The 24,217-nt window shown below is 43.6% G+C and overlaps 1 protein-coding gene across 1 annotated transcript in view; it reads right to left on the bottom strand.

Annotated features, from left to right (window-relative positions):
* Window positions 1-23,842, bottom strand: part of LOC147437833 (zinc metalloproteinase aureolysin) — a 61,796-nt gene extending 37,954 nt beyond the window's left edge. Inside the window, exon 1 of the mRNA XM_086486010.1 lies at window positions 23,571-23,842. The gene's annotated coding sequence lies outside the window, so the exon portion shown is untranslated. The remainder of the gene's footprint in view (window positions 1-23,570) is intronic.
* Between the last annotated feature and the right edge of the window lie 375 nt (window positions 23,843-24,217).

Genomic DNA, 24,217 nt, shown 5'->3' with positions numbered 1-24,217 from the left:
AATCAAAAACCCTGATTTGCTAACGTGGCGGGCTGACACGTGGCCTACTGTACGGACACCGTCGTGATTTATGAAAAGCTGGCAGCTTCTGGCATTGCTTTTTGGACCAGGAGCTTTTGAGTTTTGAAGGCTTTTCACTGTAATTGCTTTTTAGGCCAAGGGCCTTTAAATATGAGGTTAGGGCTCATTCTCTGGCATGCTTCAGTATGAAGGTGCAGAGTGTCAAGTACTGGCTTGTACTATGTTGATGCAATATAAAGAAATACCGAAGGGGGCGCCAAGGTTTGGGGCCAATACTCTCTGGGGTGGAATTCCGCCACTCCGTGTCGCGTGTGCTCTCTCTCTTTCAGTTTCAAATGTTATTGAAGTGCTAAAAGTATGTTCAGTCTGTTCTTTTCTATTGGCACGTGGTGCCCGCCTTGTGATAGGACACTTATTGCGAGAGATTCTGTCACAAAGTGATGACGTGGCTACCGACAGCAAAAACCCTAATTTCTGCCAGAAACCCTAAGATTCCTGCAAACCCTAGTTCCTGCCAAAAACCCTAATTTCTGCCAAAAACCCTAATTTTTCAGAAACCCTAATTTCTGAAAATCACGGAGGTGGGGAAAAAAATTTAAAAATTTTGAGCGACACAAATCCCAGCTTTTGGGCTACGCTTTGCTTTATTTTGCTCTCATTGAGAGAGAGAGAGAGAGAGAGAGAGAGAGAGAGAGAGAGAGAGAGAGAGAGAGAGAAACTGCTTTTGAACTGAAAGCTTTTGGAGCTCTGCTTTTGGGCATCCCTTGTAATCTTTATATACACGGTTTAGGGCTCACTCTGCAGAGCATCTGGACGCAGAGTCTGAGAGTGAAACCCTAACCGCTCTTTGTACTTTGACATTGATTTAATACATGAAGAAATACCGAAAGGGGTGCCAGTCTTTGAGGCCAATATCTCTAGGCACGGAACTCCGCCGGGCCAGTGCAAATCTATTGTGATCTGTGAATTGTTTTGAAGTGGTTATTTGGTGCTGTCGCGATTGATTCTTGACTTGGAGTGTCTAAGTCTGTTACAGATTCTAGAGCTCTTTTCTACCCGCCTCTTTATTTAAGAAGATCTTGTTCAAAGAACAGATTGAGCGGTTTACCTTGGGTCTTCCTAAAGAGATCCGAGATCACTGCTTAGAACAAAGGCAGCTTCCATTCAGGAGCTGATGAGTCATGCGAAACGGGGTTTTGTCATTCACTCAGGCAATTTAACCTACCCCACAGATGAAATCGTGACGCAAAGGACAGAACAGACTTCAAAACATGAAAGTAGAAGAGAAAGAGTAACCCACAAAAGAAAGAAAAGGATGCACAACCCAAGCTCACTCCTCAAGAGAGAGCTCTCTACATCAAGGAGGGGAAGTGCTTTGGATGCGGGGAAACTGGGCATTATCTCCGCAAAGTGCCCTAAAAAGGCACCGAAAGAACAGAACGACAAAGACGACGAAAGAGTTTGAGAGCAGCTGAGGAACGTGGAAGAAAAGACAAGATGAAAATAGGACTGGTTCCAGATTGCATGGGTACTGACCCAAGCACGATGGACGAGAGTACAGAACTTTGTCGAGCTTGGGGCAAAATGAAAGACCAAGAAGCCCTGATCTTCTTTGATGAAGGAGCCAAGGCCAACTTCATTTCACATGAATTGGCGGCGCGGCTCGAGATCACCCGATCGGATGGGACCACTAGCAGAGGCAATTCTAGCGGCTGTAACAAACTTGGACACTCCAAGTCAAGAATCAACCGCGACAGCACCAAATAACCACTTCAAAACAATTCACAGATCACAATAGATTTGCACTGGCCCGGCGGAGTTCCGTGCCTAGAGATATTGGCCCCAAAGACTGGCGCCCCTTTCGGTATTTCTTTTTGTATTAATCAATCATCAAAGTACAAGAGAGCGGTTAGGGTTTCACTCTCAGACTCTGCGTCCAGATGCTCTGAGAAGTGAGGCCCTCACCACTAATTTAAAGGTTACAAGGGATGCCCAAAAGCAGAGCCCCAAAAGCTTTTAAAATCAAAAGCATCAGTTCTCTCTCTCTCTTAGAGTCTTTTCTCTTTTTTTTATAAAAAAAAAAGCAAAAGCAAAATTCGCGTCGCTCATCATTTTCCAAAAAAAATAAAATAATAATAATAATAATAATCCGCCTCCGCGATTTCCGGAAATTAGGGTTTTTGGCAAAAATTAGGGTTTGCAGGAAGTTTAGGGTTTCTGGTAGAAATTAGGGTTTCTGCTGTCCGCCACGTCATCACTTTGTGACATACCCCCCTCTTGAAAACACTGTAATCGATCGCGATTATGCCTGCAAAACCGACAAAAGCCATAAACCTTCTTAGCAGACACTGACTGTTAGTACCTACGTACTAGGAACACACATCTAGCACATGTACAAAATCGACAGTCACATCACACGACATCACAGGACATCACCAGACATCACAGGACATCACATGACATTCAACATTCATTCGGATCTTAGACCATGATCTCAGACCTGTCGTCGTCTTTATCATTCTGTTCTTTCTGTGCCTTATCAGGGCACTTCGCGGAAATATGTCCATGTTCCCCGCATCCAAAGCACTTCCCCTCTCTGATGAAGCGAGCTCTCTCCTCAGGAGTAAGCTTGGGTTGTGCATCCTTTTTCTCTGGCTTGCTCTTTTTCTTTCTATTTTCATTCCCAGAAGTCTGTTCGGCTTGTTGTGTCATGGCCTTATCTGTGGGGTAGGTCAAACTGCCAAAGTGAATGGCAAAGCCCCACTTCGCATGACTCATCAACTCCTGAATAGAAGCTGACTTTTGTTCCAAGCAGTGATCTCGGATCTCTGTAGGTAGACCGAAGGTAAACCGCTCAGTCTGTTCTCTGAACGAGATCTTCTTGAATGAAGAGGCGGGTAGAAAAGAGCTCCAGAATCTTTCACAACAAGAATTCACTGTATCGCTCTTGGTCATCCGGAGATGGTTCCAAGCAGCTCGTATATCTCGCTCAAACTCTTGAGTCAACCAAGAAGAAATAAAAAGCCTCTTGAATTTCAGCCATGTAACTGGCACAGTCTTGCTTAATAGAAGCGTGGACCACCAAGTACGAGCATTCCCCTTAAAGTAAGAGGCAGCTCTCCAAATCTTGGAGTGCTCTGAATAGCGTCCTCCCGCGAAAGCGATGTCAAACTGTTGTATAAAAGACAAAGCCTTCGAAGCATCTGAGTATCCTGAAAAGTATCAAACTTGATCGAGTGGCCACCTTCCTTAAACTCTCGGACTTTCTTGCTTTTATCTTCGAGAAAGTCATACTAGTTGGCTTTGTAAAAATTCTTCTTGTTCGCATAAAACTTTCCGTCATCGCAATCTGAGCTGTCTATAGACGAGTCCTCAGTAGAACTGTCAGTCTCTGGGCGAGATTTAGCCTTCTTTGCTTTTCTCTTGCCCTTTCCAAAGCGTTGCTTCTTGCTTCGCTTTGTACCTTTTCTGTCTTCTTCGCTCGAATCCGAGGAGCTAGAAGAACTGTCAGAAGAAGAAGAAGAAGAACTGGGTAGGTCTTCAAACTTGACGCGCTTCTTCAATTTCTTTGCCTTGTCAAATGTCGACCGACGACCCAAATATCCCGGGAAGTCAGTGCCTTTCTTCTGCTTTTTGCCGTGCTTTTTGTCTTTCTTTTGCATGTCGAAAAGCTAAGCAATCCGTGCATCAACCACGTTCTCCAGTTCCTTCTCCGTATATTTCTTGGAGGCAGAAGGTTTCTTGAGAGCGGGTTTCGGGAGTGGTGTTGTGGTTCTCTGCCACTCCATCTGTACCTCTTCCAAAGAGGTCTGGTTCATATATTTTGCCATCTTCGGGTCCTTGGCAAAATTGAGCATCATCTTTGTTGCATCGCCGATCAACTGGCGACGCTCTATCTCTCGCCGCTCCACCTAAGTAGGCCAAGGCGGGCCATACTCTCTGCCTGAATCTTCGTTGTGATCCCAGCCTGCATCTCCACATGCAGAGGGAGTCGACTGATCATTGCCTGAAGCCATAGGTGCCGCGGAAAAAAAAATTCGGGGATCGGATTTCCCGTAGAAGAGAAATCGGTCGTGCTCTGATACCACTGTAACAAACTTAGACACTCCAAGTCAAGAATCAACCGCGACAGCACCAAATAACCACTTCAAAACAATTCACAGATCACAATAGATTTGCACTGGCCCGGCGGAGTTCCGTGCCTAGAGATATTGGCCCCAAAGACTGGCGCCCCTTTCGGTATTTCTTTTTGTATTAATCAATCATCAAAGTACAAGAGAGCGGTTAGGGTTTCACTCTCAGACTCTGCGTCCAGATGCTCTAAGAAGTGAGGCCCTCACCACTAATTTAAAGGTTACAAGGGATGCCCAAAAGCAGAGTCCCAAAAGCTTTTAAAATCAAAAGCATCAGTTCTCTCTCTCTCTTAGAGAGTCTTTTCTCTTTTTTTTATAAAAAAAAAAAGCAAAAGCAAAATTCGCGTCGCTCATCATTTTCCAAAAAAAAAATAAAAAAATAATAATAACAATAATCCGCCTCCGCGATTTCTGGAAATTAGGGTTTTTGGCAAAAATTAGGGTTTGCAAGAAGTTTAGGGTTTTTGGCAGAAATTAGGGTTTCTGTTGTCTGCCACGTCATCACTTTGTGACAGCGGCACCCGGCAAGGACGTAGCCATTACACCTGTCATTGGCGTGCTTCGCTTGCATTGTCAAGGGTATTTGGGGCATGAGGACTTCTACATAATGCCTTTGGAAGGTTGTGATATTCTCTTGGGAATTCCCTAGTACCACAAGAACAACGCCGTGGTCGACTATCGGGCAAGGAAAGCGGCTTTGACCACAGAGAAGGGCAGAACCATTGTACTCGATGTAAAACTTAAGGGTGAGTTTGTCCCTATTGTATCGGCTTCGGTCATTTCAAAATTAATGAAATCATGTTTGTTTGTTTACTCGATCTTTTTGAGAGAGATGAATGATAAGAATAAGACAAACATGTTTGAACTTGATAAAGAACGCCAAGATTTTCTCCACACTCATGCCGATTGCTTCTCAGAGAGCCTGCCAAGCGAGTTGCCACCAGCTCGTCCTAAGGATCATACCATTGATCTGATACTTGGAAGAACACCACCAAACCAGCCACCTTACCGTCTAAGCCGAGCCCAGAACGAAGAAATTATGAACCAAGTGAAACACCTCTTGGAAAAGGGTCTTGTCCAACCTAGTACTTCACCGTACTGCTCTCCTCTGTTGTTGGTTTTGAAGAAAGACGGATCTTTGAGAATGTGCATCGATCACCATCAAGAACAGATTTTCGATTCCTAGAATCAATGATATACTTGACGGACTTCAAGGATCCTCGTGCTTTAGCAGGATCAACTTGAAAAGTGGATATCATCATATCCGAATCGCGCTGGGAGATGTCTCAAAGATAGCCTTTCGGACGACTTTTGTGTTATTTGAGTTTTTGGAGATGCCTTTTAACCTAACCAATGCTCCTACAACGTTTAACCGGATGATGGACAAGATTTTTCGAGAGTACAGACTATTTGTTGGCACTTTCTTTGACGACATCATTGTTTTCTCCAAGGATGAGGCAGAACATAGAGAACATCTGCTTCAGGTCTTTTAGGCATTACGAGATCACAAGCTGGTGATTAATGTAAAGAAAAGTGAATTTTTCCTACCAGAGATACACTTTTTGGGACAAATTGTCTCAGCAGCAGGAGTGCAGATGGACCCGGCCAAGATAGAGACTATCCGTGATTGGCCCAATTTGAAGAATGTCCATGAAGTTAGAAGCTTCTTGGGATTGTGTTCGTACTACAGGCGGTTCATTAGAAAGTTTGCACAGGTTGCTTCCCCTCTGCATTTGTCGACATAGAAAGGAGTCCTTTTTCTCGTGGGGATCCACACAAGTGACTGCCTTTCAGGAATTGAAACAGAATTCGACTACAGGACCAGTTTTTTACTTTACCAGATTTGCAGAAGTCGTTTGAAGTATATTGTGATACTTGCGGTCGTAATCTGTAATGCAAGAAGGCCAAAGTCATTGCCTACGAGAGCCGATTGTTCTCAATGCCGGAATAGACAACACAGATTTATGAGAAAGCGCTTTTGTGGTTATCCAGGCTCTTACTCAATGGCGACATTACCTACTCGGAGCGGATTTTACTGTCTCTACAGACCATCAGAGTTTATGATACTTCTTGTCACAGAAGCAGCTATCAGAAAAGCAGATGCAGTGGGCGTACATCTTGTCACAGTTTCACTTCAAGATTGTACATGTGCAGGGACAGAAGAATTTGGTGGCAGATGCTTTGTCTCAGAAGCCGTTGATTCTGGCTATTTCCGCGATACATCATAGGAGCTTCGAGGATATGGTCGATCAGTATGCCACAAATACAGATTTTGCACACATTTTCACACAGATATGGGGTGAGGGGACAGTAGCGGGATATTTCATTTGGGATGGCTACTTGATGAGGAAAACCATGTTGTGCGTTACATAGCCGTTGAGGGAAAAGGTTATGACTGAATGCCACTGTCCACCTTTTATGGGTCACCGTAGCATTGCTACCACCTTGAAAGGGGTAGAGAGATACTTCTCTTGGCCGAGACTCAAGAAGGATGTGGACGAGTTTGTACCCTGTTGCTTGGTATGCCAGAAGGTCAAGTTTGACAGGCAAAAAGCACAAGAATTGTTACAGCCTTTGCCTATACCCACCCGCCTCTGAGAAAGTATTGCAATGGATTTCATTTTTGATCTCCCGAGAACACAGAGTGGTCACGATGGTATCTGGACTGTTATTGGCAGATTTAGCAAGCAAGCTCATTTCATTCCAGTGAAGAAAACAGTCAAGCCGGATCACTTAGCGAGACTGTTTGTGGCCCAGATCTTCAGATTACATGGCATGCCTGAGACAATTGTCTCCGACAGGGACCCCAAATTCACGAGTCTGTTTTGGAAGGCTATTTGGGAGAACATTGGCACGCGGTTGCAGTTCTCATCATCTTTCCACCCGCAGACTGACGGGCAGTCTGAGATTGCTAATTCAATGGTACTAGATTTATTGAAGTCTTACATTTTGGATTAAAAGAATCAATGGGAAAAGTACTTACCTTTGGTGGAATTTGACTACAACAACACGATACACTCTTCGACAAGGAAGGCGCCATTTGAGATTATTGAAGGTGCTACGAAGGTTCCACCCTTCCTAAGCACGAAAAATAAGATTTTTGAAGTCGATGAGTACGTGCGCGACTTCGACACGGATTTTGCCAAGGTCCAGGAGGCTTTGCAGAAATCTCAGGAAAGACAGAAAAAGGCAGCAGATTGCCATCGTCGCGATTTGAAATTGAAGGAGAATGATTGGGTGCTCTTACGTTTTGAGAAGGCACGCCTGAGAAAGAAAAAGGGAAAGAAGAGGCTTTAGTATGCGATACTACGAACCTTTCCAGATCTCCAAAAACATAAATCATGTCTCCTTTGGACTGAAGCTGCCAGAATACTTGGAGGATTCACGATGTCTTTTTTTCATGTGAGTCTCTTGAAGACTCTTGAAGGCGATGTGCCTGATGATGAGCAACCCGAAATGGACGAAAACGAGAAGATACTCGTTCCAGAACAAAAATTGGCACAGGAAGAAAGAAGGTAAAGCGAAATGACGGTTCTTGGTTAAATTCAAGACCTACTCCGCATTGGATGCGAAGCGAATGGAGGAGGAGGACCTAGCAGATACTCCTCAGATTGTGAAACTTTACCTTGAAGCTTTTGGTTTAGCATAGTCTATTCCAAATGGAACCCCGAATTCAGCTTGGCCGGATATCTGATGCAGTGGGTTTGCACAAGAGGGGAGTTACTCCGCTCCTTTGTCAACAGATACCTCGATTTTTGAATACTAGTCACTGATGTCTATTTGAGCTTCAGGGATACTGAGAGCTGACAGTATTCGTTGTATGACTTTATGAAATGGAATTCCGCATAATATGAAACTAATTTGTTCTTGACTTGTTTAAGTGCAGGAATTGATAGACGAAATGACTGCAACATTTTGGTCTGAATGATCTCGACAGACATGGTTGCAATAGGGATTAGTCAATCGGACATCTATGAGGTCTTGAGTGGATCTAGATTCTAGATGCGATTGCTAATTGCATTGCCGATAAATCATGGTCTGAGCTCCGAATGAATGTTGAATGTGATTTGTCATGTAATGTCCTATGATGTCAACTGATGTCGTGTGATGTGACTGTCGATTGGTACATGTACTAGATGTGTGTTCCTAGTGCGTCGGTGCTAAGACAGTTTATGGCTTCTGTCTGTTTTGCAGGCGTAATCGAGGGCGATTACAATGCTTTCAAGAGGGGGGTATATCACAAACTGGTGACATGGCCTTTGTACGCACACACACTACCCCTAGACATGGACAATCCCCGCGGGAAAACCCCTGCAGAAATCATGACGGGACATCAACGTACGGCAAAAAGCAGAAATTACGGCAGTTTGCTTTTTCTCGCTATTTTTGGCTGCGTAATTCAGCCTTGCTTTTCTACGCAAAAGAGAGAGAGAGAGAGAGAGAGAGAGAGAGAGAGAGAGAGAGAGAGAGAGAGAGAGAGAGAGAGAGAGAGCTAAAAGCTTTGCTTTATTCACAAACAAAGAGAGAGCTTGTGAGAGAGAGAGAGCTTTTGCTTTATTTGGCAAGGCTTTTGATTTTCAGCTTTTGGGGCTCTGCTTTCAGCATCCCTTGTAACCTTTAAGTAAGTGGGCAGGCCTCCCACTTCTCAGAGCGTCTGGACGCAGAGTCTGAGAGTGAGAGCCTCCCACTCGCTTGTACTTTTGCAACAGATTAATACAAAAAGAAATACCGAAAGGGGCGCCAGTCTTTGGGGCCAATATCTCTAGGCACGGAACTCCGTCCGGCCAGTGTCGAATCAATTGTGAACTGTGAACTGTTTTGAAGTGTATTCTTGTGGTGTCGCGGTAGAATCTAGACTTGGGAGTGTCCAAGTCTGTTACAATGCTCCCGTCATTACTTTGAATGACGCGCTAGGAATATTCTATACTCGGACATCTCCAGTGAGAAAAACCCTCTCACTTAAAATTCCAATAATTCATTTAGAATTACTTTTTCTTGATGTTCCAAGCCAGAAAACCCTCACTTATAAATCCAATAATTCATTTAAAATTATTTTCTTGTCAGATAAAGCCAATTTAGCAACACCTTCTCACTGAAGCGTGCCAAAGATTGAGCCCTCTGCACTTATTTAAAGACCCTTCGCCTATGAAAAGCAGTTTACATGAAAAGCCTTTAAACTCAAAAGCAACTGGTCCAAATAGCTGGCGCTGGAAATCAGCCACTATAAATCACGGAAATCCGTAAAGGCTGCCACTCACGTCATCATTGTCAACGTGAAACGCAGAAATCCTTACAGTTCTACCACGTCAGCATGTCAGCGCAAAACCCGGAATTCATACAGGATGCCACGTTGGCAGTCAGCGTGAATTGCGGGATTCCGTACATCTGTTGCTTCTACTTCTTCACTTAGGGTTTAGACCCCTCGGCCGAGATCTGCAAGTCGGCTCTGTTCTTTAGTGGCTTGACACGTCAGCAATTGTGACAAATCAGCCCCAGATCTACGGTCTACCCCTTCGTGGCCATCAGCAACCCCTCATCGAGACGGAGCCAAAGGTGCATCAAATCAGCCCTTAAGGTGGTTCATTTGAAGAGTTACCGCGATGACATTCCTCTACACATCTCTACCTCGCTCTCTCATTCCCAAGGAACCATCATTCATGCTAAAAAGCAATCATTAACGCAAGGAATAAAATAAAGATTTGTGGAAGTGTAAAACCCAGATCTCTACCATTTCAATTCCGTTGCACTAGACAATCTATGGCCTCATTTATAAATGCGCCAAGCCCAAAAGCAATTGAAAACAAAAGATGGCATTGTTCCAAAGACAATTGCTAGAATAATTGGTGCTCCAAGAAGTCAATGTTGCCACATCATCATCCTCACTTTTCCATCGTAGCTGGCTGACACATCAACATTCTACAATTGGCCACGTCATCACTTAGCAATCTCTCTCTCTCTCCTCTCTTTTGTCAGATTGCGGTTGCCACATCCTCACTTTGTGACACCTCAACATATGTCAAGATCAAACCTGTAGGGACATTTCAATACAATATGCCAAACACCATACAGACTCACAAGAGCACATGTACTTCCACTGTTGTAGCTTAATTCTTGAGAATCTGTCAAAACTTTGTCCCCTTTCCACTTGTGCTTCAAAGAATATACCCACTCAACTATGCAATCAATGCCCAATACACAGCACAATACCAACACTCAAGGTGAGAGTAAACTTTAAAGGAACCACCTAGAGGACTTGCAACATGACCATGTAGATCAGAAGGGTCACATCCACATCTAACCCTATGTACATGTAGGCGAGCTCTTAACTCCTAGTTCTAGGGTTCTGGACAGCCTAGGAAGTGTTCGGACACCCTTGCAAGCCTGTACACAGGACGTGCATGTCCAAGCACTTTAGAGTAGTTGCATACCCTCTGACTGCACATGAGCACAATCAGAGTCTGTCAGGTGTTGGCATTGGGGAGTGTTCCCATACAACACCATATATTAGTACCAAGTCTAGGTAATAGCTACATACAAAGCACCTCTTATTAGTCATTCATCAACTTAATTAGTAAGTGACATTTTGCACCTATATAGGAGGCCTAGGGGCCACCTCTCCAGACATCCAGTACCCGCTATACAAATACCCGCACCACAAGCATCTTCAGCTTTTTTAGCCATCAGCCCATCGCCAACGTTAGTAGCACAATCAGCCCAGCGTTTTCAGATTTCAGCCCTAACCTCATCGTCAAATCGTAGTTCCAAGCTAGATCAGCCCTAGCGTTTTCTATTTCCAACCCTTAGCCTCGCAAATCCCAGCATCTACAACAAGATTCCATCAACATCTTAGCATCTAGGACCATTGTATCAGTTTTTGTGCAATCTAAAGCAAATACCTCTCTAGCGATAGAGAGAGGGGTCCCTTGGAAGGAGGCTTGGGACCCCATCTATTGTTAGTCTCCTTTCTCTCACTTTCACTCGTGGCATCATTCTCTCTCCTCTCTCTAGTTTTTGCACATCTCTCATGAAGTTAAACGAACTCTCATTCAATAAAAGGAACCTTGAGTACGCACTGAGTACTCATCCTAAGCATTCATCATCAATCACTTCTGTTGTACATTACAAATAGGTTGTCCCGAGGTTGGGGCCATCCAAAGGGATGTACGGGAGAAGCCTCCTAATGTTGCTGACACTGGAAGTAGGAACTAGATGTCCCCACCAAACCCCGACATTGTGTGCAAAAACTGACATCCAAAAGATCTCAACAAATTTGCTTTCGGACATCAAGAATACTGTCCATAAAACATTACAAACCTGTCCCTAAAGTAGTACTCACAAGCTCACAAAAGGATAGAGAAGTGACGAAATCTGTAGGGTCACACTATTGTTAGTGAAGAGAGAACATGGAGATGGGAGTAATCCACACTTCAACAAAACCTCCTTGAACAGTTGCCACAAGCGGCTAAGCAATTGGCACCACATGCTCCACCTCTAGGCCTCATCCTCTGAAGTCGGATGATGATACAAAAAGTTTTACTGAAGATATAAGAATCCCCCTCTGCTTGTCAAAGCCAACTCCAACACATGCACAGAAACATGGATCCGGTCTATTGTTTACTAGATGAACAGAAGCCAAAACTGAAACTTGCATCCATAGATGGAAAAGAAAAAAACAAAGTACATCCTCTACTTCTTGGAGGAAAGAAAAGACCCTGTAGAAGGCGAAGACAGTTCCAGCAGGCAGGGACTGTCTCCTGGGAAACCGGACAGTGGATCAGTCACAGCTCCAGTAGGAAAGCCAGAGAAGAGACAGAAACTGAGACTGATGAAGATTGATTGGGATACTGATACAAGCCATTACAAGAAGTCTTCAAGACGGAGTCAGGTTCCTAAAGTCAGAAAAGGCAGGAATGATGCTGACCGGCATGATTATACACCTCTTCATTGAAAATTTCTTTCCCAATGTTCAAAGGTGGGAAGCAAGATGATCCAGATGTTCATATCCAAGCTTTTGAACAATATGCTGAGTTGAAGAATATTGATGAAGATGACTGAGAGGAATACTTTCCTCAAACACTAAAGGATGCAGCAAGGAAATGGTACTACCATTACCCACTTTGCCAACTTAGATCATACGATAAATTGCTGAAGGCTTTCAGAATGGAATATTCAGACAACAGAGGTGATGAGGATATCCTTTGTGAACTGGATAAGATAAAGCAAGGGAAATTATCGGTCAGAAGTTATGTTGAGAAAATCAAGGAGCTAACCAGACAGCTGCAGGAGCCACCATCAGAAAAGGGGTTGCGAGCATGGTTTTTATATGGGTTCCACAGTAAAAAGCTTAAGGAATAGGAAGTGCCCGCACCAACAAAGAAATTCAATGATTTGGTGCAGCGAACCCTGAAGCTTGAACAACAGGCAAAGAAGGAGAGAAGTCACAAAAGAGTAGGTCCAGTAGTAGCAGTGATTCCACTGAGAATTTTGATTCCAATAAGACCTCCAGTAGCTCTAAAAGCAGCTCGGATACAAAGAGCAAAGACAAAGCCAAGAAAGGGTCTTGGTCCAGAAAGATTGATGAGATGGCTAGGCAGATTGCTGAAATCAGCCAGACTAGACAACCAGTTAGAAGAATGGAAACATGGTGTTCAAAGTGTAAATCTAAAGATCAATGAATGCCCACAGTGTACCTATTGCAAAGCGTATGGTCATTTATGGAACAATTGTGGCATTCGCATTCATCACTTCAAGAAGGGGAAAGATTTGTCCGTAGTGGCATTTACTAATGTTGAACCAGCCGGAGTGAAGACAACCAGTGTACCCCAAGAGGACAAAGCAGGTACCAGTGGTACTGGTACTGAGTGCGGCAGGTACAAGGGAGGTGCTGGCCGGGGCCGGGGTCGTGGTAATTTCCAAAACCGAAGCCTAAACTGTTATACTTGTGGTAAGTATGGGCATTTTGCGGCTCAGTGTCCAAAAACACCTACTACTGCGGCTATTGAGGCGAAGGCCCCAGAGCCAGTTCCTGTTCGAGCGGTTACACGCAACAAAGGGGTAGTCATTGAGGAGATTCCAAATGAGCCAGTAAAACCAGTCAATCCTGAAGGTAGCAAATGGGCTCAGCAGAGAGAGGTGTGGCAGGCAAAGGGTAAAGAAAAGGTAGTAAAGGGCTCAGCAGAGAGAGGTGTGGCAGTAGAGAGTAAAAAATGGGCTCAGCAGAGAGAGCTGTGGTAGGCAAAGGGCAAAGGGATGAACGGCAGGCGCAGAGAGAATTGGCGGCTAAAATCACAGAAGATTTAGCAAAGAAGCTACGAGAGCAACCAGAAAGCTCTGATGCCCGGGTCATTCAGAAGCTACCAGCCCAGTCTTCTGAGAAAGCACAACCAGATCAGTCAGGGTCTGGAATTCCTGAGACCATGTTGGCTGCAGTTCAAGGACTGATCAAAGATCTAGCAAATGATAAATCAGATACAACTGCAACAGCAAAGGTGGTATCAGAACAGAGGAATGGCATTGTGCAGATAGTCCTGATTCTTCAAGTTCTGATAATGACTCTGATCATGAGAGAAGACATTCACGTCAAGATTTGTGACAGAATTCAGAAACTCACAGTTGAGTTAAATGACATAGAAAAACTTTGCCTGAAGCAGCGAAATTCATCAGACAGCGAAGGAAGGTTGAGGCGGAAGCCAGAGCAGTTGATTTGGCTATTGTCAAAGATGATAAAGTGCCGGTGATCCAGGTAAACTACAAGGTTAGAAAACAGTGGGAGCCACTATCTAGTATAAAACTGGATGGAGGAGCAAGCGTAAATATCCTGGGGGCACACCTTCACCTAAGAATGGGTATCACAAACCTGAAACCATCACCTTTCAAAGTTCGAATGGCGGATCATCGAGTTGTGCAGGTAACTGGGATGATAGAGAGTATGAAGATAAGAGTGGGCAAAGAAAAGTTCAAGACCAATTTCCTAGTATTAGATGTGCAAGGCGCATATGGGATGCTACTAGGCCGGCCATGGTTGCAAACGCACAAGCTGTTCACGACTATGCCAAGCAGACTCTGACGATACAAGATGCCAGTAGCAGAATTCAGATTCAGACGAACAACACTAGGAGTTGGAAAAAGGAGCTTCGATAAGAAGAGCTTTGCCAGAAGTATAAGGTGAAGAAAATTGAGAGGATGCTAGTGGCAATCAATATTTTTCCACTAGCTGAAATAGATTTAAATGCAATATTATTGGACAAAGATCAAGTTGAAAGACAAAAGAAGCAGTTTCCAGAACAGTTTACTGAACTGAATTCTGGGGAACGACCAGTTCAGTTAACTGGAAGGCCAGAAGAATCAATTGATTCCAGTACGCCAGAGGCCTTTGAACGAGCACAATCTGGAGAAGTTACTGAAAATCAGAACAGCAATTCAAAGCTCAGAGGTCCATCTTGGGACTATGCTAAAGAGTCAACCAAAAGAAAGGGTGGTGGGCCTAACTAGTTGCTGTCGGATGATCAAGAAAAGAGGAATGGAATTTGGGTTCTAAGGAAAATCTTAGAATGATCAAAGTCAACAAGCATCTGAATCCTGTGATGAAAGAGAAGGCCCGACATATGTTCAAGCAGTACAAAGATGTGTTCGCATGGGAACATATTGACCTCAAAGGAGTGGATCCAAAGGTATGTCAACACGGAATATCATTGAAACCTGATGTCAGACCAATGCGGTTACAACGATACAGAATGAATCCAAATTATGCTAAGAAGGTCAAGGAAGAGATCGATAACCTTCTGAAGGTTGGGTTCATTACTGAAGTACCTAGTAGTAACCGGTTATTTCCTATTGTAGTGGTACCCAAGAAAAATGGAAAGCTTAGAGTCTGTGTGGATTATTGGAAGCTGAATGCTCAAACCATCAAGAATCCCTTTCCATTACCCTTTACAGACATGCTGCTTAATGAAATTGCAGGGTATGAAATGTATAGCTTTATGGATGGTTAGTGGATTTAACCAATTACAGATTGCTCCTGAGGACAGGAGTAAAACTACTTTTATCACTGAGTGAGGAGCATTCCTATATCTGGTTATGCCGTTTGGTTTGTGCAATGCTCTAGAGACTTTCCAACGATGTATGATGAAAATATTCGGTGAATTTCTCCTCCTATATTTATGGATGACTTCACTGTGTATTCAGCAAAGGATAAGCATTTACTTTTTTTGGAAATGGGTTTCCAGCGTTGTCATGAAAAGCGGATCTGTTTAAATCCATTCAAATCTATTTTCTTGGTTTGGAAAGGACAACTGTTGAGACATGTAGTGTCCAGAAATGGTATAGAAATGGCCAATGACAAAATTCAGTGTGTCCAACAGGCCAAGGCACCCCGCAATGCATCAGAACTGAGTTCTTTCTTGGGATACATCAATTTCTATAAAATATTCCCAGGCATTACCTTTGTATGAGCTTACAAAGAAGAACAGCAAGTTCAATTGGACTGCTGAATGTGAAGAGAGCTTTCAGAATTTGAAGAATGCCATTATTAGTAAGCCAATACTTCGACAACCGAATTGGGATATCATTTTTCATGTACATGTAGACGCTTCAAGGCTGGCAATGGGAGCAATGTTAGCTCAACCAGAAGGGAGGACTGACTATCCAGTATATTTTGCCAGTCAGAGATTCAATCAGGCTGAACAAGGATATACAACTACTGAAAGGGAAGCCCTAGTGGTTTTCAATGCTACTAAATTTCGACACTATTTGTTGGGCAAGCTATTTCATTTCTATGTGGATCATCAAGCATTATTATTTTTTATCAACAAAGTCATTATCCAAGGCAGACTGATAAGATGGATGATGTTCCTAACGGAATTTGAATTTCGCATTTTTCATAAGCCCGGCAAAACCCATTGTGGTGCTGATTTCCTGTCCAGAAGTACGCATGGTTATTCTGAAGCATCCTAAAGAGATGAGCCAGTGGATGCAGAACTGTTTCAGATAACAGCTAAGGAAACAACGGATCCAGAGTTGTTTGACGTATATCAGTTCTTTTCTAAGGGAGGATTCCCAGAAAGTTGGACTCACAGTCAGAAGAAGGCTCTGATTATTAAAAGTATGAAGTTCACCATCATTGGCGGATCACTTTACAAACTAGGAGTTGATGGGGTTCTTCGAAGATGCGTCTATGGAAGGGAGAAGGCAAGTTATTTCAGAGGCACATGATGGAGATTCTGGAGGACATTTTACCACTGATGTTACTTACATAAAAATTTGCAGGCTGGATTGTGGTGGCAAACTTTAATATCCGATGTCAAAAGCTTTTGTAAAACATGTGATATATGCCAGAGAATGGACAGACCCACGGCAGCAGATATGACTCCTCTAACTCCAGTGCAGCCACTGGGAGTATTTATGAAATGGAGTCTGGATTTCATGGATCCATTCAAGAAAATTACGCCAAGGAAGAATCGATATATATTGATGGCCACCTGTTATGTCACCAAATGGGAGGAAGCTAAGGCTCTTCCTGACAACACCGCGAAGTCCACTTCTGTATTTTTAATTGAAAATATTATCTGCCGATATGGATGTCCTGTGGAGATTGTGTTTGATCAAGGAACACACTTACTATGGACATTCTAATGGAGGTGCTCTCAGTAAAGCATTGAAAATCAACGCCATATTATCCTAGGTGCAATGGGTAAGCAGAGAGCAATAACAAAACTGTCAAGACCATTCTCACTAAAATTGTGCAGAAGGAGCAACACTAGCGGGATTTGAAGCTCCAAACTGCTCTGCGCATATAGGACAGCTTATAAGGTCACCAATAAACTGACACCATTTAGAATGGTGTATGTCACTGAAGTTGTCGTACCTATGGAATTTGTCATTCCCAGTCTCAAGATGACAATAGAGTATGGATAGGATTTCAATCACAATCTGAATAGAGACCGGAGAAGTTGACACAGTTGAATGAGTTAAAATAGAGGGCTATGCTAAAACAAGAAATTGTTTAGCAAAGAAGGAAACACTGGCATGATCAACGAATCAAAGTTAGTGAGTTTCAGAAAGGAGATTTGGTTCTGCTCTATCAGTCTAATTGGGTCCTAAGAAACCAAACTTAAAAATAGCTTGGTCCGGTCTATATGAGGTTGATTGGGTGTTCTCCAATGGCACAGTAAGGTTGAAAGATTTATCTGGATTACTGTTGCCAGGTGTTTATAACGGGGCCAAAGTCCAGCTATATTATTCGAATGACAAAGAGATTTCAGGGATAATGATACTGGTCTTCTGGGAACTGAAGGTCAAGAGAATTCAGAAAAGTTATTTTAAGCCTTTTTCATGTACAACCAGTACCGGAGCCAGTCAAAGGGACAGAAAAGGTTCGGCACGACAAAACCACGCCAGTGATGAAATCAGTAAGTGGCAGAGCTAGTATCAATTTTTATGGAGAAAAGGATCAGTCGAATTGTCTGTGATAATCATTTCAAGGAACATGGAGAGTATTAACCAATGCATGTATGCCACGTCATTTGCGGTGCACAAATCTCTAGGAACAATAAGTAGTGGAGCTTTTATGGCGCGGACGCGTATAACAGTAAGGCGAGTAGGCATTTTTCCTCCTAAGTCTCTTGCGCGACGTTTGCAGATGTGTAACAGCATGCAATGTAAGTCCTCTTCTGCTACAGATATCATCGTCTTCACAATGCATGGGTAGGAAGAAAACGTCGGAAAAGATGCAGGAAAGTTTAGATGAATCCTCACCACTTGCTACTGCTGCTAAAGCTTCTTTACCACTTATTCCCCATAGTAAGATACAGAGATATGTGTTTACCGAGCAAGCAGAAGCGTTGCTACGACTGTGGGATTTGCATGTGGTTGTGCAAGCCACAAGAATCGAGTTTGACACGGCTATCATTAGGCAGGTTCTTGATTCCTTCAATGTTGATGACGGCAGTGCTGTAGTATATGGCAGGAAAGCGTCAGCAACTCCAGATGATATTGCTTGTGCTTTCAAAATGCCAAATGAGCCAAAGCCGACTTTTGCAACTGCCGAACAGATAAGTGTAGCTCTGAAGAAAGACGCCGCAGCCAAGAAAAAACGCAAAGCCAGTGCACAAGGGATTCCGGTAGCAGGTCTGGACGTTCCCGTGGCTTACCGGTTTGTGGCTGAAGCTATGAGTTTGAAAAATAAACCCACATATGTCTCAAAGAAACTATTTCCTATGTTACTGCCAAAGAAATTAAATGCCACAGCTTCAATCAACTTATGTCAGATTCTATCGCATAATGTGCTTCAACAGTCTGCCAAGTTGAAGTCTCAGACGTCTGACAGTTTCTTTACTGAGCAACTTCTCCTGATGCTCATGACCAGGTACGGATGGCTTGGAGTCAAAAACCCATCCCAATAACTAACAATGTTGATTTATCCTCTGATGAAGAAACCCCAAGTACTCAGTTGGCTCTCACTAGCCAAAAGAGAGGCCAAGAAGGTGGAAGCTGGTAGTTCTAAGAGACCGAAAACTACATTGACCAAGAGCGGTGCTTTCTTGAAGCAGCTAGAAAGTCAAATCAAAACTGTGTCTACTGAAAAATCTCCAGTAGACCAGACTTCAGTTGGCCAGTCAGAACAGCCTCTAGTAAAGATTACTGTTAGGACCAGCCAACAAGCGGGGCAGAGTTCAGCGAACACCAGTGCAGAAAAAGACCAACCAGACAAGACCAAGAGCAGTCGGCAGTTCATACTGATAAGGGAAGAGGTCCCGCACCTGCCAATCCAGTTAGTAAAGTTTCTATCCCTTTCAGTGAATTGGCTTTAGCCTTAACCAAGAAGGACAGATTACAACAGTTGCAGACTCATCCTCTCACAGGACGATTAGTCCTGCATAAACCTAACTTTACCACATTACCATATATGGCTCTTGTTACAGTTTATGAGCCAGTTGCCTCTGACCCAGTAACAGCCATGGATGGTTGCTCGGTGCTTATCCAGTTATCCTGGAATACGATCATCCTGGAATACGATTGTCCATGTCTTGGGACAAATGATGGATGCCTCAGCGTCCATTGATGAAGTAACCAAGTTAAAAGCTGAACTGAGGAACAGTGAACGGCAAGTTGAGAAGTTGAAACGAGATATAGGGGATCAATCCTTGCAGCATAGTGTTCTTGAAAATCAGTCAGCCAGGACAATTTAGACATTGAAAAGTAAGCTGTCAAAGCTCGAGTTTGAGATGAGGCAATTGAATGAAGAAAAGGCAGAGGCTGAGAGAGCTGCTGACAGATTTGAAACTATGCTGAGGATGAAGAGAGTTGATTTCAACTCATTACTGACCAGCCACACTGCTTGAAAGCCTCTTTAACGGAGAGATACATATACAATAAGTTGGCTGATATTCTGAATCCACAAGGCAATGCCATTTTCAATATAGATAATCTCAAGGCGCTCATGGAAACAATGCAGAGTGATATGCAGGATAAGCTTTCTGAATATAACAGTGCTTTGGCAAATCAAGCTATTCTGGACTACACTGATAAGCAGAATGACCTCGATGAGGATTCTGAGAAAGTAGAAGAGAAGGATGAAGAGAGGGAGGATGAACCAGCAGATAAACATGATGATGATAATAACCCTCCTCCATCTCCGCCTTCAGTATCTGGTGTTGGTGGATCAGCTGCCAAAGGGGGCAGTCAGCCTAGCACAAACCAGTATAAGGATCAGCAGTCGGGAGACCAAGGGGCTGATGATCAGCAACCAGGCAACCCTAAAGATTCCCCAGTACACCAGTCACAGCACAATTTAGATATGAAAGGGAAAGCTAAAGCTGTAACTGAGACTTTGAAAGGAGATGAGCAACATTCACTATAGCTCGTCACACTTAACAAGAGACTAAGACATCAGCAAGCTCCTATAACTAGGATATATCTGGAAGATGATGTTCTTCTTTCTAATTTGGAACGTTTTCAGAGACTATATGTCGGCGCCAGAGAAATGATCCAGCATTGGAAATCAGCTGCTTTCCATGATCAAGAGTTATCCTAGCAGAATTCAACTGCTAGAGAGAATACCTGAATGGGCACTAACCTCTGATGATAAGCTAGTCAATCCACACTGACAGCGGCAGTCTACTGCAGACTATCATTCCCTAGCCATTGAATTAGAGCTTCTACTTGGGAACAAGCCTATATATAAATATGAAAGAGGTCAGAAATCAACTAAAAGAAGTCCTACTGCAAATGCAAATTGCCAGAGGAGTTCTAGACCAGAGGGTACAAGCTATTATTGAAGATCAGACTTCTAATAGCAGTAAGGGACCGCAAACTCAAATGACAGTAGGGGAACTGACAACTGCTCTCCAAAGACTGTTTCAGCTCGTTAGAGTCACCAGGAAGATGATGCAGCAGGAGAACCAGGCTGTTCTCAACTTTTTAGAGTTTGTACCTGATTCCACTCCTGTATGCATTACCTGCTAGAGAGACTGAGCTACCTAGGTTTTTTCCAACATTATATCCTCAACATCGAGAACTAGTGGATCAGCTCACATACTATAACATCACTGATAATCTTTAGGATTGGTATGAGCGAGCCACTGTAGAATGGAAAACCTGGCAAATACTGATCAATGATGCTCTCCAATTAGAGGATGTTTTGGAACTACAAGGAGAAATGCAGAGGATTAAGCTCTGTATGGCACAATGGAAAATCCAGCTCAAAGGTCTCACCAAGATCACAAATCAGTTGCTTCAACTTACTGTGGAGTCCTCTAAGATTCCTGAAAAGGATATTATGGCTAAACCAGGCCTGGGGCCACAGTATAAAGAAATGGTTGAGATACTCTTTGAAGCTAGGATTAAAACAAATCAGCCTCTCCCAGAAGGATGGATCCACACAGCTTCGCATTGTCATAAATTGGCCAGATGTCGTCTGACAAAGGATAGACGCACGTTGTATGATCCCAACACCAAAACATATAATCCTCTCACGTCTTTATGAATTGGAGATGTCCACAGCAAGGCGGGATCAGCTTGAGCAGGAGGCCATTTATCGACTTATCCAGAAGGACAATGCTGGCACTGGAACTTCTGAGCCACCAGCACAGAAGAAGGGCAAGAGGAAGCGGATTCAGTGGAAGGATACTGGGTAGTTCCATCTCAGAATTAGACGGTGGGTTTTTCCAGTGAGGCGCTGGAATTTCTTTGGCTGGGCACCCTTGGAATTACAATTATAGGGAGTATCAAGCACTCAACAAGCATGAAATATGGCATAAAGCTAGCAATACCAGAAGGGCTAGCAATTCCAGAGGAATACTATTATGAGGAACATCGGCCAACCCATCAGGAACATCGGCCAACTCATGAAGAACATCGGCCAACTCAGTAAACAGATAAATGGGTTTAGGGTTTAGAAATTAGGGTTTGAGCCACAACCAAAAATCTCGATGGATTCCTCAACACCAATTCAGAATCAGGCGGTGGATTTTTTTAGAAATTTTGAAAATATACCAAAATTCAAGAAAGGAGGGAAGGATGTAAAAGGCGAAGACAATTCCAGCAGACGGAAACTGTCTCCTGGAAAGCCGGACAGTGGATCATTCACACGTTAGTAATTACCACGATAGTTACTATAGTAACTTCTAGTGAGCTATAAACAGGACCCATTACATTGAAATCGGGCTTCTTGCTTTTTAGTTCTCTTGGCTTAGCTTCCAAGTATTTCCTGAGCTACAATCTCTTCGCCTACAACTTCACCTTGTAATCATTATTGCTGTAATCATTTGAGCTTCAATCCGTTATACCTTGTACTGGTTGTTCCTGAACTATGAATCTGAAACTACAAACACTTTCTCAGTTGTCCAGTCTGACTCTCGTACTATTTCAATTCGGATAACTATTTCCGTCCAGTCTCTAGTCTCTATTCCAGTTTCACTGACTGGACTGATGACTTACCAGTAGCTCTAAATTCTAACACTGGAATCAGCTATCTAAAGAGATCAGCTCCAATTCCAACCCCCATCCAAAATCTGCAATCTGGTACAAAGGTGCACCGAGAAACTGAGTCCTCAGCCACCTCTGTGAGATAAAACCATCGACAACTCCAAGATAAAAGTGCAATTGCAGAAGATACAAGGAAGCCAAAGATCTTCATACCGCGATACTACTCCTTCATGTGGCTGGCCTTGGACCAATATGAGGGTGACGTACCTGGCTTTGACGGGCTGCATACGCAAATGCCTTGCCGACGCTCCTCATGCTCTAACTGGTGGTGATTGTCCACAACATGGAAACACAGTCGATAATGAGGATGCTATTGAATGCACAATGCAAAGTGGGTGTCTGTGGCTGCCTCCAATGATCATAATCTGTGGATTGTCAGGACCTGATGCAAATATGCAGATCCAGGGGCGGAATGGGGCCTATGTGCTGGAAGGTTGGGGAGTCTGGCCCCCTTGATGGAGGCGGTGGCCATGCCATGCCTTCAATGTGTGCCCTACATGTGCTGCTCCCAAAACTGGCCAACCAGCCTTTAGCAAAGCTGGATCTTCTTTATTACATAATTTAAAAATACCTTTTTTTGGAAAAGATTCCTTTGCTGGTCCAATTATGCTGAGGGTTTGGGGCCAAAACCATGTCCACATGGCCAATGTGCATGCGTGCGTGACATTTATGCTCTGCATGGTTAACTGTAATCGTGATAGCTGCTTCAGCTGATACACAGGCCATCTTTGATGAGCTGCAAAAGCTAGAACTCTCCAAATAGTGACCATATATGCAATGTACAAAGGTCTTGTCGTGATCAACACAAGGTCGTTGAGAAAAGCCTTCAGCAACCAACCAAGCTCTTTGCTTATCCAACGAAGCATCCAACTTGTACTTAGTCTTAATGAACAACTACCTTTCACTTCTTTGGTCTCGCAATCAACTCCCAAGCATCGTTCTTCGCCATGGAATCAACTGCGGCCTACATGACCTCCCTCCACAACAAGAAAAGTGCCTCTACGATGGATTTAGAAAAATGTGACATCTAGGGGGCACAGAAATGATGATTTTGAGAGATTTTCAGACCTGAGTAATATTTTTTTCAGAACGTTTTAAAACTGACGACCAAGTGTCAATACCTGCAAAGACGCACAAAGAAAACATGCACATGCTCGCACACATCATGCTTCACCATCCCCACAAGTAAGTAAGTTGAAAAGGCTGATTGCCAAGACATATTACCAAAAAGTATAGCCATAAATACACGAAGAATTTGCGTCAAAAATTGCACAATCTATCTTTGTTTGCGGCAGTCACGGTTGCCATGAAAAGTCAAAGAGACCAGAAACGCTCTCTCTCTCTCTTTTTCTCTCAGGACACAAGCGCACTCGTGTATGCCCACACACACACACACACACACACACACACACACCCATGGGTGCAAAAACTTGCCTTGTAGGCCTCCTGGCTCCAATGCAGAAAGACGGGACGTAGGCAGCTACAGCTTATGCTTTCCTCTATGTAACTTGTGATCACGAAATTCAACTTAGGCCCGTGACTTGACACGGGCGGAGATGAAAGTCCAGCGAGCCGAAGACGTGATAGAATGTATGTCCAGCGCTCTTGTCACACACAGGCGCTTGAAAACCTGTAGACGAAGCTGTGCTGAGCATTTCGAATGATAATAGGAGATACAATGGTAAATAGTATAAATAATGTATGAAATTAGCATGGCCATGCCATGAACAGCACAACAAAAAGGTAGTCTACAACAGATGAACCTCCTCACTATCTCACTCGGGCATGGGCAAGAGGGGATCCATGGCCCACGCCCATTTTTGGTATTGGGTGCAATATGAGCCATCCGATGTGCTTTCTGTAAATTTGGGAAAATAGGTAAACTCGGGTGTCGTAGAACTTGTAAATTCGGGCACCCCCTCCCTCTCCTCCCCCTAGCTGGAACCCGAGATGTCACCTTTGCAAGCCTGTCACCTTAACCACCTGACCTGCACGTGCTTGTTGAAAGCATTGGGAGAAGGGTTTCTTCTATGATGAACCCGCCACATTGTAAATTTGGGTCAGCTTACTAAACCAGGGCA

The sequence above is a fragment of the Adiantum capillus-veneris genome, chromosome 17 (assembly GCF_014529385.1).
Source record: "Adiantum capillus-veneris isolate H3 chromosome 17, ASM1452938v2, whole genome shotgun sequence".
In the NCBI taxonomy this organism is placed as follows: domain Eukaryota; kingdom Viridiplantae; phylum Streptophyta; class Polypodiopsida; order Polypodiales; family Pteridaceae; genus Adiantum; species Adiantum capillus-veneris.
The sequence above is the reverse complement of the archived record's forward strand: the minus strand, read 5'-3'. Positions and strand labels throughout refer to the sequence as shown.